The 19,010-nt window shown below is 44.1% G+C and overlaps 1 protein-coding gene and 1 non-coding gene across 2 annotated transcripts in view; one reads left to right on the top strand and one right to left on the bottom strand.

The window, feature by feature from the left end:
* LOC113811889 (uncharacterized) overlaps positions 1–19,010 on the bottom strand; it is a 159,649-nt gene that overhangs the window by 55,544 nt on the left and 85,095 nt on the right. The window lies entirely within an intron of this gene.
* TRNAK-CUU (transfer RNA lysine (anticodon CUU)) lies at positions 14,255–14,327 on the top strand. The gene has a single exon. It is a non-coding gene; the product is annotated as a tRNA-Lys (tRNA).

The raw sequence follows: 19,010 nt of genomic DNA, 5'->3' as shown, positions 1-19,010 counted from the left end.
AGAGAGAGAGAGAGAGAGAGAGAGAGAGAGAGAGAGAGAGAGAGAGAGAGAGAGAAAATGTATGCATGTTATTGTACATACCACAGACAAACACACTTTCTCCTACCGTATTACACAACACGAAGCGGCGGAAAAGAGCAACGCGAACCTTAAAGCGCCCGCAACGAGGACATAAACGCACACAATACACGAGTAAGCGATTAAAAGGTTTACGTGAGCGTGTACTGGCAGACGCCCCTTGGCCTTGGAAGCGACCATCTGCCGAGACAGTGACAAGCACCGCCCTTGCCGCCTCGTCTCTCTCTGCGTCTGTCCTGAGGGTGCTGTTCCTCTGTCTGCTCCGATCGGTGTTATTGTGTTATGTAATAATTATAGTAACAGCAATAACAAGAGTAATAACAACAATAAAAATAATAACTATAATAATAATAATAACAACAACAACAACAACAACAATAATAATAATAATAATAATAAATGTATGGGCGAGAATGAACAGTATTAACAATAGTAATAATAATAATAATAATGTATGGGCGAGAATGAATCTCTTATTCATATCTTTTTTTACTTAGGAAGCAATGGATAAGATTCGTCGTTATTGTGCATATCAACTCGAATCTATTTTAAAAATCTAACCGTCTTTTCTAATGCTCTCCCTCTCTCTCTCTCTCTCTCTCTCTCTCTCGCCCTCTCACTTGCTTTCTCAACCTCTCTCTCTCTCTCTCTCTCGCTTTCTCAACCTCTCTCTCTCTCTCTCTCTCTCTCTCTCTCTCGCCCTCTCACTTGCTTTCTCAACCTCTCTCTCTCTCTCCCTCCCTCTCTCTTTATCATTTGCTCTCACAGTAGCGATGTGTCTTTGCTTTCCTTGTTTGCTCTGCTTGGATTGCGGATTGTGTTGCTTTCCTTGTTTGGTCGATGATTTATGTTCTTGTTCGCTTTGTTTGGTCAGCGAATCACGTTCTTGCTTACCGTATTTGGTCCATAAATAATCTTTGTTTTCATTGCTTAGCCCACTAATTATCTGCTTGATTTCCTTATTTGTTCTGCAAATCGTGTTCTTAATTTCCTAGTTTGGTCTGTGAATTATGTTCCTTCTTTTCTTTTAACCCATTAATCAAATTCTTCTTCTATGTTTGTTATGTCGTCTTTGAATAGCATTCTATTCCCTCAATTTTAGCCCTTCTTGGACATAAGGTTTATTTCCAAATCAAGTTCCTTAAGGAAAATGCGTATACGAAGTTCCTATCCTGTCTTATATCATCCCATTTTCATTTCCTATCCCATACCATCCTATCCTATGTTCCTTTCATACCATATCCGCCGGTTTGTTATAATTGTGCGAGACCCAAAGAATATTCGTATACATGACATGCATTGATAAAGAAATAAATGCATATTTATCTGGCTAGTCATTTATATCAACCGGGCAAATGGATAGTTAAATGTATATCTATCAGATATATAGACAGATATGCCTTTATTTCTGCGTCTGTATTTATGAAAATTCATTGGGTCGGGCCTGGTACAATTTTAACAAACCGGCCGAAAGTCATCCACTCCTAAGTCTCTATCCTATCGTACCTATCCTAACTATCCTAAGCCCAAAGTCCACCAATTACTGATCCGCTGGCATAGGCCGAGCCATTTAATTGCCAGTCCCCTACATAGGCCTATAACGTATCCTTAATTACGAGCGCGATTCCTAATTTGTGTTCCTCGATTACCGATTTGACTGATAGCCTCGGCCGCTAAAATTTCCTGAATGCCTCGTAACTGGTATTTACACGTGATTATTAATTTTTGTATTCTTTTCCGGCTGTCAGTTTCTGTGTAATCTGTTATCTCTAAAGTATATACTTCGGTTATATATATATATTTTTTTTTCTGTTTTGTTTTTATGATAATTAAAGTTATGAGCGATTCATTATCTTCCATTCTCCTTAATTGTATGTTAATTCCGATGAAGATGTGATCGAAACGCATGAATAAATCTCTTTTATTTTGTCATTTTCTAGTATATACATATATATATCTTGTATTTTATCTTTTTTCATCTATATGTATATCTTGTATTTTGTCTTTTTCATCTATATGTATATATCTTGTATTTTGTCTTTTCCCATTTATACACATATATCTTGTATTTTGCCTTTTTCTCATATATATATTCTTCTTTCTTCTTCAGCGCCCGTCCCTCTCCGTGCGTTATGCGAGAGCCATCTCATTTCCGAGGCCCCGTATTAGCCCGCAGTATGTAGCATCGCGCCCTTATACATCACACGGACGAGATACGGATACCTCAGATATGTCCTTGTCAAGGGATATATTTATAAGCAGGCGTACTTCACTCCTGGCACCGTGCCCGACGTGCCTCGCCCCGCCCCGTGTGCCCCTCATGCCCCACCCGCCACCCGCCGCCCGCCCGCCCGCCCGCCTGTGCCAGCGTCAACAGACATTCATTGCTCGTTACTCCCTGTCATACTTCTTAACCCATCAAGCCTTCCTGTGACGTCATTCGGTGTGTCGCCAGCCCCTTAACCTCAGGCCAGAAGACGTTCTCGCTGGGCGTCCGTTAGAGCGTCCTCCCCCCCCTCCCCCCGCCGCCCACGCCTTCTCGAAATTCACATCTGCTGCGCCCGTCCTTCGTGGTATCTGTGCGATTACCAGAGATCTTCCTGTTTTTAATCTGATTACGGTGTCAACACTTTTAAATGCCATACCCTTGCCCGGGCTATGAGAACTGTTGAGACTCTTTTGCAACGTTTCCTTATGGTCCGACACTCGAGATGAAGACCTTCTGATGAATCCTGTTAAGCATTTAGAAATCTGAATAATTACTTCCACATTGCCCAGCACAGTATCTAATGTGTATATGTTGAAGACCAACTGAGTCATAAAACTTATAAATATATAAGTCATTACTATTTCATCTAGCACAGACCCCCTCAAAAAGGGAAAAAAGACACTTAAAATGATGAAATATGAGAAATTATGCGGTTTATGAAAGTTACTCCATCTCGTATAACGAACGAAAACAGAACAGGTGCACCATAAGTCATGTCACTACGCAAAAGTGCATATTTTCCCGATGAAACTTTCATAGTGCCACTAAGTTTCACAGGTTATTTTGCAAAGTACCTCATCTACCTGCATCATCTAAATCTCAAAAGATAAGCATTAAAAAAATGTTTAAATTACATAATCTTGCCGCAGATACCAAGCCAATAACATTTCAACAAAAGGAAAATCAGAAGAAAAGAAAAAACACAAACTAGAAGAAAGACTTTTCTCTTCCCCCTGAATGAAACTCACCAAGCGACAAAATCCGTGAAAACGCCCTTTGTTAAAAAATAAATAAATAAAAAACAAAAATGAAGTGGCGCGCAACCCTCCGTAAACCTCTCCACACTTCACGCCTCACCAACAGCCACGGATCCTTCTCGAAACATGCCCACAATTCGCACACACCTGAGCACCGGTATGACGAGCCCTAATTCGCACATTTCCTCGCTGGCACTTTCTTGTCTGACATCCATTGTTGACGTAACTTCAAAAGGGAGCGTTCGTATAAACCGCTTGACATCAACTCGACAACCTTCCCGCCTGGTTCGCATATACCTGTCACACAACTATTCGGCTTCAACGAGTACTTTACAAATACCTTGTTTGCATCTTATACCCTCCAGAAAAAAAAAGAAAAAAGAAAGAAAGAAAAAAAAAAAAGGTTTACATGCCACACGCACTTCAATCTCCTCCCTCAGTCCTGTCAACAAAAGTGTAAACTATTATACTCATGGCCGTGAAATTGACGTGCAAAAGAAAGAAAGAAAGAAAAGAGCTTCCGGTGCGACTTCCGGTGTTTAAATGAGAGAATGATTTTGTCTTCTTAGAGTGATTCGACGGATTATAATACTGAGGATTTTCTACCACGCAACTGTGATGCGAATTGCCACTACAGCAATGATTACGGTGACGATGATTGTAATATAATGATAATAGCAATAAAAATCGACAATTAATAATAACAAAAATATACAAAACTACAAGAATAATAAAAGAATCATAATACCAGTGGTAGTAGCAATAACAAAAACAACAAAACAACAACAATGAAAATAACAATGATGGTGGTAGGGATATCATTATCATTATAACAATAATAATAATAATAATAATTAGTAGTAGTAGCAGTAGTAGAAGTAGTAAAAGTAGAAATAGTAGTAGCAGAAGTAATAATAATAGTAGTAGTAATAGCAGCAGCAGCAGCAGCAGCAGCAGCAGCAGCAGCAGTAGTAGTAGTAGTAGTAGTAGTAGTAGTAGTAGTAGTAGTAGTAGTAGTAGTAGTGGTAGTAGTAGTTGTAGTACGAGGAGGAGGAGCAGCAGCAGCAGAAATAGTAGCAGAACAAATAGTAACAAGAAGTACAAAAACACAACAACACCCCACTTATTAATAATAAACAACGACCAACCTAATAATTACTCACGAATACTCCGAGGAAAACGAGCGGACGCAAATAGTAGTTCACTTGTTCGCCTCGAGGAAATCCGCAGCGCATTCCGATCCCCCTGACGCGGACGGAACCTAAATCCGCGTTGCTTTAAAGGATCCGGACGCATTCTTCGCCCTCAAGGAGAAGAGAGAGGGTGAGGGAGAGGGAGAGGGAGGGAAAGAGAGAGAAAGAGAGAGAGAGAGAAAGAGAGAGAGAGAGAAAGAGAGAGAGAGAGAGAGAAAGAGAGAGAGAGAGAGAGAGAGAGAGAGAGAGAGAGAGAGAGAGAGAGAGAAAGAAAGAAAGAAAGAAAGAAGAAGAAAGAAAGAAAGAAAGAGAGAGAGAGAGAGAGAGAGAGAGAGAGAGAGAGAGAGAGAGAGAGAGAGAGAGAGAGAGAAAGAAAGAAAGAGAGAGAAAGAAAGAAAGAAAGAGAGAGAGAAAGAGAGAGAGAAAGAGAGAGAGAAAGAGAGAGAGAAAGAGAGAAAGAGAAATAGAAAGAGAGAGAGAGAGAGAGAGAGAGAAAGAAAGAGAGAGAGAGAGAGAGAGAGAGAGAGAGACTTTAGCGGGTATGTTGGAGTGGGCGGGGAATAAATGTGTGGGCGCTGGTTAGTGGAGAGGAAGGGGAAGGGGAAGGGGAAGGGGAGGAGGAGGAGGAGGAAGAGGATAAGGAAGGAGAGGAGGGCTAGATGAAAGAGGAGGAGAAGGGGAGGGAGAAAGGGATGGGGAAGAAGTGGGGTAGGGGGAGGGGGAAGAGAAGGGATAGGGGGATAGGAAAAGGGACAAGGAAAAGATGGGAGAAGGGGAGGGGGATGGGAAGGAAGGAGAGGGGAAATATAAGGGGGTGAAAGAGGACTGAGATGGAGAAGAGGGGAGGGGATAGAGGGAAGATGAGAGGGAGACGAGAAAGGAAGAGCAGAGGGAGATGAGGAGGGAAAAGGAGAGAGGGGCAATGAGGGGGAAGCAGAAAGGGGCAAAGAGGGGGAATGAGAAAGAGGAAAAAGACGGTGAATGTTGACATGCTCACAGACGCTGACGAGCAGGAGGAGGGGAGGGAGAAGGGGAGGAGGGGAGGGAGAAGGAGAGAAGGGGGAGGGGAGGAAAGGAGGAGAGGGAAGGAGAGGAGGGGGAGAGGAGGAGAGGGAAGGAGAGGAGGGAGGAGGGGAAGGAGAGGAGGGTGAGGGGAGACAGGGCCAGCAGGAGGACGGCGATAATGACTTGTGCACCGGATAAGCGCAGTGCCTTGACATGCCTGTCCCCCTTCCTTCCCTCCCCTCTCCCCTCATCCTTCTGCCTCCTTCCTTCCACTCTTCCTCCTTTCATTATCCCCGTTTTCCTCTCCCGCCCTCTTCCACTTCCCTCCTTTCCCTAATTCCCTCTTTTCACATTCTCCTTCCTTTACCTCCTCCCCTCTCCTTTCCTCCCTCCCTCCCTTCACTCTCCCTTTTTCCCCTCACTCTCTCTTCCACTTTCCTCCTTTCTACCTCTCACTCCCTCCTTCTACATTCTCCCTCCTTCATCTCTCCCCCTCTCCTTCCCTACTTCCCTCCCTCCCTCCCTCCTACGCACGCAAAACAGCTGGCACATCCTCCGCCGCGCTGAAACCCAACTCACCTTCCCTTCTACATCCTACACCAAGCTGACGTCACGGATTTTACGTCACTACAGTCGTGACGTCACCAGCGGCGGATTCTTCATCTACCATGAAAACATTAGCACATCTCACCGAGGCTGGGGAATGTGCGTTTTTTCCTCCCTGCCCAACGTCGCTCGTCGCTTGTTGTTTTTAAAGTTGCATTGCGTGAGCGGTTTGATTTCGCGTTTCAAAAATCGGCGGGAGTGAAATTGACGAAGGCGAGCGACATGGACGCATTTAGCTCGCAGCCCTTCGTCATTACGTCACGGCGGCCTTCTCGGGACGCCCTGCCTGATTATGCCGTCGCTTCCCCTCCGCGTTGCAGATCACTGGAGATCATCATTAATGGCATTAGCATTCTTTTATTGGTGCCATAATCCTTATACTTATATCTATGATTTATGTATACAAGTACACACACACACACACACACACAAATATGTACTCCCTCTGCCCGTGTGTGTGTGTGTGTGTGTGTGTGTGTGTGTGTGTGTGTGTGTGTGTGTGTGTGTGTGTGTGTGTGTGTGTGTGTGTGTGTGTGTGTGCGCGTGTGTGTGCGTGCATACGCACATATATGTCTATATCTGTGTATGTATGTGTGCTACTTCTCTCCGTTTGACACTACACGTCATAAACGACATCGGTTACTTCTACGTACCTAGGCCTACCATCCTTATCCCCGTCACCATCACCAGACTCCTCCCGAACAATCGCTCTGACATGCAAGCGAAGCGAGCATCACACACACAAACAAAGTTACTCCTAAAGCCAACACACACACTCATGTCTGCGTCTAACGTTTCTTCGATCGTCAGCTGACAAGAGCGGGGCCGAGAGCTTGAAATTCACTTCTTTCTTTATATATACACAAACACACGGGTAATATATGCAGCTTGAGCAACAGTGAAAGCTGCAATTTTGAGATTAACTAATTTAGTATTTTGTACGAATGGATTAACACACACGCGATAAATAGATAGATTAATTACCTCCGCCAAGGAGTTTATGTTTTTTGCAGCGTTGGTTAGTTTGTTTGTACATTTGTTCGTTCGTTACCAGAACTCAAAAAATTATGAATGGAATCTTTTTGCTTAATTTTTTTATACTCATTTATTCATTTTACTTTATTTTATACCAATATACCTGAGAAAGAGCTGATCTTAATGTAATTCTTCAAGTGTGAATATTTTATTGCATCAGTGACCCTATTGCCTTAGCAGAGGTATGCGGTCGCTGAGTGCTTCTAGTTTATAATATATTTATTAAAGAATAAATATAAACTTATCTCTATATCTATATCTATCTAACTACTTATGTACGTATGTAGGTATCTGTCTACTTATATCCATCCATCTATCTGTGTATAACGAAACACATTCGCATATGAAAAAACGAAAAACTTCTAGAACTCGGATATATTTGGGAAATATACGGTCGACATTCTTCCGGGAATTTTATAATCTAACAAATCATTGACAAAAAACAAACAAACAAATTCTATCTCGGTTACTAGGAGCGGGCGCACTGATATTTTCGCCAATGATCGTTTTTAATTGTAACTCCATTATAGTTTAATCTAACTAGGCTTAGCATTATCATAACTTTAATTCTGTGATGTTTATTTTCTTCATTAAATGTGATCATTGTACTTCCATTATGATTTATTCTAACTAGGCCTACCATTACCATAACTTTAATTCTATGATGTTTATTTTTTCATTAAATGTGATTATTGTTCCATTATAGCTTAGTCTAACTAGGCCTACCACTATCTTTAATTCTATGATGCTTACTTCCTCTCTTTAAACATACCATTGCTGAAGTTGCATTTGCCAATGAATATGAACTGACCATAATATCTATTAATATCTATCACCATCTTATCATCTTTATTTGTATCATTACCATCTTATCATCTTTATTACAACTATCTTTACCATTAACCACCACCATTATCATCAATCACATCGTTATCATCCCAGGAGCTCCTCTCTCTAATCATCCTTCCCTCCTCTCTCTGCCCTCTCCTTTACTTCCCTTTTACTAATTTTCGGTACCTCCCCTCCTCTTCCACATGTACTTCCACCACCTCCACTTCCGCTGCTTCCACCTCCGCATCCACCCTCTCCACCTCCCCCAACCCCCTCCACCCCGCCACCTCCCCCTCGCCTCACCAACCTCCCCATCCACCCCTCCCCCTCCCCCTACACCCGCCTCCAATTTGGCACCACTCGCGCCGTGAGGAGGAGGAGGAGGAGGAGCAAGAAGAGGAGGAAGAAGGAGGGAGAAGGATGATAAAGATGGAGGAAGGAGGGAGGAGGAGGAGGAGGAGGAGGAGCAAGAAGAGGAGTAAGGAGAGAGGAGGGAGGAAGAAGCGGAGGATAAAGATGGAGGAAGGAGGGAGGAGGGGAGGAAAAAGAAGGAGGTGGAGATGGAGGAGGAGGATAGTTTGTTTGTACATTTGTTCGTTCGTTACCAGGAGAACTCAAAAAATTATGAATGGAATTGTATCTTTTTGCTTATTTTTTATACTCATTTATTCATTTTTCTTTATTTCATTTATTTATCTCTTTTTTACCAGAGGGATAACTTAGATTCCATTAAATGTTGGCGGTGATTCGAATCACGGATCCGGATCCAGGAATCTCTTAAATGTCTGAATCAGTAATCCGTATATACAGGGGTAAATATTATCATTATCATTACCTTTATTACTCGGCCAAGGAGGTTATGTTTACGGACGTCAACAATATACCTGAGAAAGAGCTGATCTTAATGTAATTCTTCAAGTGTGAATATTTTATTGCATCAGTGACCCTATTGCCTTAGCAGAGGTATGCGGTCTCTGAGTGCTTCTACTTTATAACATATTTATTCAAGAATAAATATAAACTTATCTCTATATCTATATCTATCTAACTACTTATGTACGTATGTAGGTATCTGTCTACTTATATCCATCCATCTATCTGTGTATAACGAAACACATTCGCATATGAAAAAACGAAAAACTTCTAGAACTCGGATATATTTGGGAAATATACGGTCGACATTCTTCCGGGAATTTTATCAGCTATCAAATCAAACAAACAAACAAATTCTATCTCGGTTACTAGGAGCGGGCGCACTGGTATTTTCGCCAATGATCGTTTTTAATTGTAACTCCATTATAGTTTAATCTAACTAGGATTAGCATTATCATAACTTTAATTCTGTGATGTTTATTTTCTTCATTAAATGTGATTATTGTACTTCCATTATGATTTATTCTAACTAGGCCTACCATTACCATAACTTTAATTCTATGATGTTTATTTTTTCACACCATTACCATAACTTTAATTCTATGATGTTTATTTTTTCATTAAATGTGATTATTGTAGTTCCATTATAGTTTAGTCTAACTAGGCCTACCACTATCTTTAATTCTATGATGCTTACTTCCTCTCTTTAAACATGCCATTGCTGAAGTTGCATTTGCAAATGAATATGAACTGACTATAATATCTATTAATATCTATCACCATGTTATCATCTTTATTCGTATCATTGTCATCTTATCATCTTTATTACAACTATCTTTACCATTAACCACCACCATTACCATTAATCACATCGTTATCATCCCAGGAGCTCCTCTCTCTAATCATCCTTCCCCCTTCTCTCTGCCCTCTCCTTTACTTCCCTTTTACTAATTTTCGGTACTTATCCCTCCTCCTCTTCCACATGTACTTCCACCACCTCCACTTCCACTGCTTCCACCTCCACCTCCACCCTCTCCCCCTCCCCCAACCCCCTCCACCCCGACTCCTCCCCCTCGCCTCACCAACCTCCTCATCCTCCCCCCCCTCCCCCTACACTCGCCTCCAATTTGGCACCACTCGCGCCGTGAGGAGGAGGAGGAGGAGGAGCAAGAAGAGGAGGAAGAGAAGGAGGGAGAAGGATGATAAAGATGGAGGAAGGAGGGAGGAGGAGGAGGAGGAGGAGGAGGAGGAGGAGGAGGAGGAAGAGGAGGAGGAGGAGGAGGATGATAAAGATGGAAGAAGGGGGGGGGGGGAGGAGGAGCAAGAAGAGGAGGGAGGGAGGGAGGAGGGAGGAAGAGGTGGAGGATAAAGATGGAAGAAGGAGGGAAGAGGAGGAGGATGATAAAGGAGGATCAAGGTGGAAGAAGAAGGAGGAAGGAGAGAAGAAGAAGGAGGAGAAGGAAAAGGAGGAGGAGAAGAAGAAAAGGAGGAGGAAGAGGAGGATTAGGAGAAGAAAAAGAAAAGAAGTAGAAAAGAAGGAGGAGGAGGAGGAGGAGGAGGAGAAGAAGAAGAACAAGAACAAGTCGAAGAAGAAGAAGAAGAAGAAGAAGAAGAAGAAGAAGAAGAAGAAGAAGAAGAAAAAGAAGAAGACGGAGGAGGCGGCGGCCACTCGAGCGGAACACTCAAGTTTCTTCGGCGTTTTGTCTCGATGAGTTAATGGGCGGCGGGCTGATCCAGGTCACAGGTGGACGCCCCAACACTCGCTCTTTGTCCGCCTCGTGAATGTGGGTTTGTGAGGCGCTCTACCTTTTGTGTGTCACGCACTTGTGGAGGCACGGAGCGTCTGCGAGTGAATGAGTGCGCAAGCATGGGCATCGACATAGCAGTGAGTGCACAAGGATGGGTAGCAACATAGGAGTGCACAAGGATGGGTAGCAACATAGGAGTGCACAAGGATGGGTAGCAACATAGGAGTGCACAAGGATGGGTAGCAACATAGGAGTGCACAAGGACGGGTAGCAACATGGGAGTGCACGCGCATGGCTAGCAACATAGGAGGGTATAAGCATTGATAACAACATGAGTGTACAAGCATGGCTAGCAACATAGGAGTGCGCAAGGATGGGTAGCAACATAGGAGTGAACAAGCATGGATAATATGAGGGCACAAACATGGGTAGCAACATAGGAGTCGACAAGCATCTGTAGCAACATATGAATGCACAAGCATGGGTTGCAACATAGGAGTGCACAAGCATGGATAGCAACATGTGCACACACAAGCGCGCATATGTACACACACACACATGCCGCACACATGTTCGCCCACTTTGTAAGATAAACCCAATGTCTTGCAAAACAAAAACAAAATAATAAATAAAACACGTTTGCTATCTCTCTCATATATCTTAACGACCTAACACTTTCTTCAGGTATCCATAAGCAATAGTCAGTCAATATTTTGAAAAAAAAAAAAAAAAAAAAAAAAAAAAAAAAAAAAAAAAAAAAAAATCACATTTAACGCATATAATTCAAAGGTCAAGAAACCAGTGCCAGTGACAAAAATATAGGAATAATAATTTCTTATCAACTATGTTTATCTATCAATAGTCTGTCTTCTCCGATTTCGCCAGAGCTATAAGAATAGGACATTTTTTGGGGCAATTGAAGATCTGAATCGATGCCTTTGTCTCTAATAATAGATCAGTAAAATAAATAAGACAAAAAATAACAAAAATACAATATCAATTTAATGCGATAATGACAGATTTGTAAACAAATTCAGTATATCCTCTTAATGGCAAACAAACAAACAGGAAAAAATTGAACAACTCACTTTAACTATCAAAATTCACACACACACAGACACTCACTCTCACACACACACCTACACACACAAACACACTTACTCACACACACCTACACACACAAACACACTTACTCACACACACCTACACACACAAACACACTTACTCACACACACCTACACACACAAACACACTTACTCACACAAACACATACATACACACACACGCTTGCTTTCGTCCATTCACTAATCCACTTTTCCCCTTCTCTCTCACATATCAAACAAAACTAACCCACCCTCTCTTTCACTCTTTTTCCTTTCCTGTCCCTCCCTCCCTCTTTTTCACTCTCTGGCTCTTTCTTCTTCTCCCTCCCTCCTTCCCTCCATCCCTCTTTCTCTCCCTCCTTCCCTTCCCCCCTCCCCCACCGCCTTAATCCCAGTGGCACTGTCTCCATCATCCTTCCATCTCCCGCCCCTCGCTGGTGCCATCCCGCCCACTCGCCGACCTTGACCCCCTGCATCTCTGGCACTCTCCCCTGTGACGTCACCTACTCAGCACATGCGAAGGAAATGAAACAAATGTAATGATTGCCTCCCGCTGGTCCACGTCTAGGGACGGACTGACAGCAAGGTCAGAGGTTTGTATACCTCCTCCTTGTTCTTGTTCTCCTCCTCTTACCCCTTCTCCTTGTTCTTGTTCTTCTCCTCCTACTCCTTCTCCTTGTTCTCCTCCTCCTACTCCTTGTTCTTGTTCTCCTCCTCCTCCTCCTACTACTACTACTACTTGTTTTTGTTCTCCTCCTACTCTTTCTCCTTGTTCTTGTTCTCTTCCTCCTTCCACCACCCTCTCCTCCTCTTCTTCTTCCTCCTCCCCCCTTTCACTTCCACCTCCTCCGTCTCCATTTCCCCCATCCCACAACGCAATGGCCACTGGATGTTTCCATTGTGTTTGCGTTGTAATTCCACTGTTTGCGTTTCGTGTTGTATTGCGTGGTGCCAGTGCGGGGAAGGCGTTTCCGCTGGTCGACTGGGCGCTGCGTGGACATTTGGGGTCTGCTTTTGATATATGCAGTTCAAGTCTAAGTATCTGCGTGGTTTGTCTCTAGTTCATTTCTCTCTCTCTCTCTTTCTTTCTGTATCTCCCTCTTCTTATCTCTTTCTCCCTCTCTGTCTTCACCTCTTTTTTTCTGCCTCTGGTCTTCCCACCCCTCCTAGTCTGAAAAAAAAAATCATAAACAGGCAAAAATTTCATCGCATGTGTTCCCTATTCTTTAAGAAAAAGGCCCACCCAATCCGCCACCGAATCCCTAAATCCCTCCCATTTATCTTCCGGACTTTCCTCACCTGCTTCGCCTCATCACGACCTCCTCATACCCTGGACGGACCCTCATTGACAAAGCTCTCATAAACCCTGTAGTTCAACCAGTTTACAATATGAGCTGAAAATCTCAATAATATTTTACGCAACCGATTTTCTTCTTCTAAATGCATTCTTCGGCTTTTTTTACAGTGTCGAATACGATCTTTTAAAGCATTCAAGAACCTTACGCAAGCGGTCGATTACTATCTGTCAGCTGATCGCGACCAGATGTGTGGTCGATCGGGGCCTCCTACTCGGTATTAAATGGTATCAGCTATTTGGCAGAGAAAAAAAATGTCAGTTTTTATTGCACAAACCATCTGTACTTTCATACGTTTATCATTATGTTTTTCGTTTTTGGGGAGATAGCTGACGTAACATTAATTCATATCTATGATTACTATGGTATTAATTGAACGCAAAAGGTATTCTCTATTTAAAGGCTTAACTAAAACAGGTTTACAGAAAACGTGAAAAGCCACAGGGCTTAATGTTTCCAATATCCTTCATCCCTTAAAAATAAGCAAAGAACTCTGACCCCAATACACCCGTCAGAAGACTCCATGGCTCCAATGTATCCTTCGAAAGACTTCTCCAGACCCTGTGACCCCAAACAAGTGCTTCGAAAGACCCCAAGACCCCTGAACGTCCTTCGAAAAGCCCCAAGACCCTCTGAAAGTCCTTCGAAAGACGACAAGACCCCCTGAAAGTCCTTCGAAAGACCCCATGACCCCAACACGTCGTATTCTTAGACCCCTCCACCTCCCGGGACCCCCAACCTCTCGCCCGCCCATCATCCCACATCCTGTCCTGCCATGATGAGCCAGTGTCCACTTTATGGCTTTGTTTTGCCACATGGGAGGGGCTGATCCGCGACCTTGTGCCTTACGTCGTGGGCACATGGCTGCTCATGGCATGCGGCCTGGATTATGACTGAAGCACGTGTACAAACTTGATGTCTTGATCAACGGACATGATCAGAGACGAACGGAACAATATTAAGCTGTTGTTGTAACATAATCTGCATCAACACATTAATACGCAAACTGATCCAGGTATACGACTCACACACAGCACATAAAAGAATGGTGCGCATGAGAGTACAAGCGCAGGCAAAGAATGGTCCGCATGGGAGACGCAGACAAATAGGTTTAAAATTATCGACATAAAAGAGTAACAAACGACAAAATATACTTCACGATCTCCTGCATACCGTACGTGGCCCGGCTAGCTCAGTCGGTAGAGCACGAGACTCTTAATCTCGGGGTCGTGGGTTCGAGCCCCACGTTGGGCGCTACTGTTTTGGGCATTTTCATCAATTCTTTTTGTTATTGCTATTCTTAGCACACGAATACTTAAGTCTTTTGTATTAACTGTTCCGTTTAGTCTTTTGCATTAACTGTTCATCTTATTACAATTCTTAGCACATGTATATTTAGTCTTTTGTATCAAATGTTCCATATATTAATGTTTAGATTTATCATGCATGTATTTTTTGTATTGATAGTTTCTTAGCATATTAATGTTGAGACGCAATTATTTTGCATCGATAGTTTCTTAGCATAATTTATTTTTGTATTAATTGAATCCTGTGTATGTATACCTGCTTTCTGTAAGGAAATTCAATATACAAAGTTGATTAGTATCAACTACTAGAGCCTCTTAATGGTATTTGATGTTAAAACTTTATTCTGGTATTTCGACTTTATTTTTTTTTGTAAAACGCGTAAACTTCTTTTTAATCCCCATCTTATTTCTAAATTGCTAAAACTTTAACCGTCAGCCTGAGAAAGTTTCCATAGATTTTCTTGTTCTACGTCCCGTTTTTCTCTTCTCTTTTAATCTCACTTTTCACTGTAACTCATTCTCTTTGGCTGTCTGTCCACCTCTATTCCCCTCTCTCCCTCTTTCTCCTTCTCCCTGTCACTCACATACACAAGCGCTCTCTTTCACGCACACGCTTTTCCTCTCGCTGACATACACTCTCTCAATGGCACGCACACGTAGAGGCACACACACACATGCACATACACTTCCTCTCTCTCTCTTTCTTCGCTCGCCCATTCGTCAATTCACTCTTCCTGCTTCTCTCTTTCGTATGCACACTCTCAGATATACACATACATACATATAAATACTATACACACACACGTACGTGCACACATGACACACATCACGTACGCACACACACACAGACCACAACCCCCCCCCCCCACACACACACCACAACTCCCCCTACACCCACACACACCACAACCCTCCCCCCCCCCCACAAACACACCCCCAAACTGCGCATTTACTCCCCAAGACGACTAAACAAAGCAAGAGAAACAGACAAGCCAAAGACAACAAGAAGCAGGAAGCGCAGAGATACATACATATGTACACAGGCGCGCGTGCATGTCGGACACGCCATACGCCTGCTCGGGGAGTTTACTGCTGTTGACACAACTTTGGCCACAATTGGGTCAAAGGGAAATCCTTCCCGACGCCCCACGGCCGGAGTCCTGCCCTCGCTTCCGTGACGTCACCGCGAGGGGAATAAGGGTAGGGCTATGTTCCCCTCAAGATCCTTCTCTTCCTCCTCCTCCTTCTCTTTTCGCTTTTCTTCGCTTCTTTCCTAGACTCGGAATGTAGTTTGCATCTTTTACCTTAATTTCCCCCCATTTTCTTCGCAGTCCATCTTTGGCTCTTTATTTTTTTTTTATTAATGATCTTTATGCATGTTTCTCCTGTTCCTCCTGTTTAGCGGCTCTTCCTCTCTCCCTCTCTTTCACTAGGCTCTTTATTTTTTTTTTATTAATGATCTTTATGCATGTTTCTCCTGTTCCTCCTGTTTAGCGGCTCTTCCTCTCTCCCTCTCTTTCACTAGAACATTCCCTTTCTCTTTCTCTCGAACAGCTGCCGAGTGTCCTTTCGCTCCCTTTCTTCCCCTCTCAGCTGCGCCATCCCCTCTTTCTCCCCCTCGCTTGCATCATCATCGCCATCCTTGCCTCACAACATTTATCCTCCGTCGCTTTGGCTCCGTCCGGGGATCACGCCTCTTTTACTCCTTCATCCTCATCATGTCCCAATCACTCAGGAGCCGCGCGCCTCACTGCCCTCAAGGCACTCATTTTAGCGTCTTTAATCCGTTAACCTCACTCTCTCACTTCTCCCTTCACCCATTTGCTTCGCGGGAGGCCTCGTGCGTTCCTCGTGCCTCATAATCGTCACATTTCACTCAAAATTCCATTCCCAATCGTTCTCGTGACTTTGACCCGGGAGAAACCAAGGCAGCGGCTGCAGTGGTTCTGTCCCAAGGCCCTCGAGAGATGACACATTCCCGTGTTTGTTTTATTTTCATCCTCCAACCTTGCTAATGATTCACTAAAATCATCATCATTCTCCCTGAAATGTTTTCGTCCAGGGAGTTACTTATCAACCGAGGCACCACAGAGTCGCAGCAGGCTTTGCGCACATGTGTGTGTGTGGTGGACTCGGTGTATGTGTGCGTGTGTGAAACTAAGAAGAAAAAAAAAGGGATGAAGCGTCGCCATGATCTGCCTTTCATATCACAACCCTTCTTTCACGTCTCCCTGACCCAGCTCGCTCGCGGCCTCATGACCCATACCGCATGGGAACGCGAGGGCAATGGCGTCATGCACGGCTAGGCCTCCTCCTCATCCTACTTCCTCTTCTTCCTGTCCTTCTCTTCCTCTTCCTCTTCCTTCATTTCATCCTCCCCCTCGTCTTCCTCCGCATATCTCTTTTCCTCCTCCTATTCCTTCTCTATCTCCTTTTTCTCTTCTATTACCATTCCTCCTCTTTCTCCATCTCCTTTTCCTATTCCTCCTCCCTTCTCTTCCTCTTCCCCTTTATTATACTCCCTTCCCTCCCTTTCTTCTCCATCTCCTCTTCCTCTAATTCCCCCTTCTCCTCTTTCCTCCTCTCTTTCTCGTTTATGCAACTTCCTCTTCCTTTTCTATTACTTCTCTTTGTCTTACGATTTGTTTCCCCTCTTTCTCAATGATTTGGCTTTATTCTCTTTTCTGTGTTTTATTCCCCAGTGACTTGTATTTATTTCTTTACTTCCTTTCTCTGTGATTTCGTTTTAATTGTCTAGTCTATTTTCTTTCTGTTCCCATCCCGTCTCTGTCTCTTTTTCTTATTCTCCCCCTCTTCCTTCTTTGTCTTCATTTTTGCGTTACTTTGTTCCTCCTATTTTCCGGCTATGTCTAAAACTCTTCACTCTTTCCCTCTTTCTTTTTCCTTTATCTGCCACTTCCTCTTTCTTTCCCTCCTTGCCTCTTCCTCTTCCCTTCCCTCCTTGACTCTTCCTCTCTCTTCTCTGTTTTCTTCTCCTCCTATCCCCTGTCCCCCCCCCTTGCCCCCTATTCACCCAACCTTGACCTAGTTTCGGCGACCATAACCTAACGCGGTGACACAGCCTCGCGGAACAAATGCGGTGGTAATACCCCATCGACTGACCTCATCGCTGTGTTTATGGGCGGGTTAATGCCGGTCAGCCTTGTTCGGTGCCATCCACTGCCCCTCTCGCCCCCTCCTTGCCCCCCTACTGCCCCCTCCCTGCTCCCCCCGTGCCTGTATGGGAGGTGTCGACAGGTGGCGTCCCATTGGCATTCCCGAACGGCGTTTCCCCGCGTGTTTTGTTTTGGTTTGCGTCTGGATCGTCTCTTTTTTCCGGCGGTGGGCGAGTGTATGTGATTACGGCTGACGCGGGTCTAAGTGGGGGGGTTGGGGACGGGTAGGAGGGTGGGGAGGGGGAAGGGTAGGAGGGTGGAAGGTGGGGAGGGAAGGGGATGAAGAGGTGACCAGTGAGGAAGAGGGGGGATAGGAGGGATAGGGGCAGAAAGTAGGTCAAGTGTCTGACCCTGGGTGATTTTCGTCAACAATATTCCATTTCCGTTATTTTCACAGGGCTTTGGTGAGGAGAAGGAAAGGAGAAAGGCAGGGAAGAGAGAGAGGAGGATGACACGAAGAGAGGAGACGAAAATGGGAAAAACAGAAAAAAAGGACAAGAAATCACAAAGAAAGAAATAGAGGTCCTAGCGAGTGCATGAACAGAAGCATAAATGGAATCGCACATGGACATAAGCATGAAGGGAAATGCACGTGTAAAGGACCACGAAGGGAAGACGCACATGGCCAAAGACAAGAAGGAAAACGAATAGGAACAAGGACACGAAAGAAATCGCAAGTGACCAAAAGACAAGAGGAAAACGCGCATGGATAAAGACAAGAAGGAAAAGGAATAAGAACAAAGACACAAAAGAAAATGAACATAATAAAAGACAAAAAGCAAAATGCCACACATGACCAGAGCCAGGAATGAAAACGCACATGACCAAAGACAAGAAAGAAAACGCACATGACCAAAGACAAGAAAAAAACGCACATGGCCAAAGTCAAGAAAAAAACGCACATGTCCAAAGACAAGAAAAAAAACGCACATGACCAAAGGCAAGAGAAAAAAAACGTACATAGCCAAAGACAAGAAAGAAAGCGTCCATGACCACAGACAAGGAAAACAAAGGTATTTGGGCGAACTGGATCTGCACCTATGTATCTTTTTTTTTTTTTTTTTTTTTTTTTTTTTTATACTAAAAGGCATTGCGTTTGAGCGTGAAGGAACGAAGGAGCTTGAGGCGATAGCGTGTAGGGAGAGGAAGGGGGAAGGGGTAAGAAGAAGGGGAAGGGGAAAGGAGAAGGGGAAGGGGGGAGGAGGAGAAGGAAAGCGGAGGGAGGAGGAGGACGGAGGGGGAAGGGGAAGGGTGACGGAAGGGAATGAGGGAAGAAGAAGAAGGAGTAAGGGGGGGCGGAGGGGGAAGAGGAAGGGAAGTGGAGCAGAGGGGAAAGGGAGAAGGGGTTAGGGGTGGGGGGGAGGAGGAAGGGAAAGGGAGCGAAGGGGATGGGTGTGTGGAGGAGGGGGAAAGGAAGAGGGGTTGAGGGGGAAAGGGGAAGAGGAATAGGGGGG

Source organism: Penaeus vannamei, chromosome 12 (assembly GCF_042767895.1).
Source record: "Penaeus vannamei isolate JL-2024 chromosome 12, ASM4276789v1, whole genome shotgun sequence".
Classification (NCBI taxonomy): domain Eukaryota; kingdom Metazoa; phylum Arthropoda; class Malacostraca; order Decapoda; family Penaeidae; genus Penaeus; species Penaeus vannamei.
This window is presented reverse-complemented; position numbering and strand designations above follow the sequence as displayed.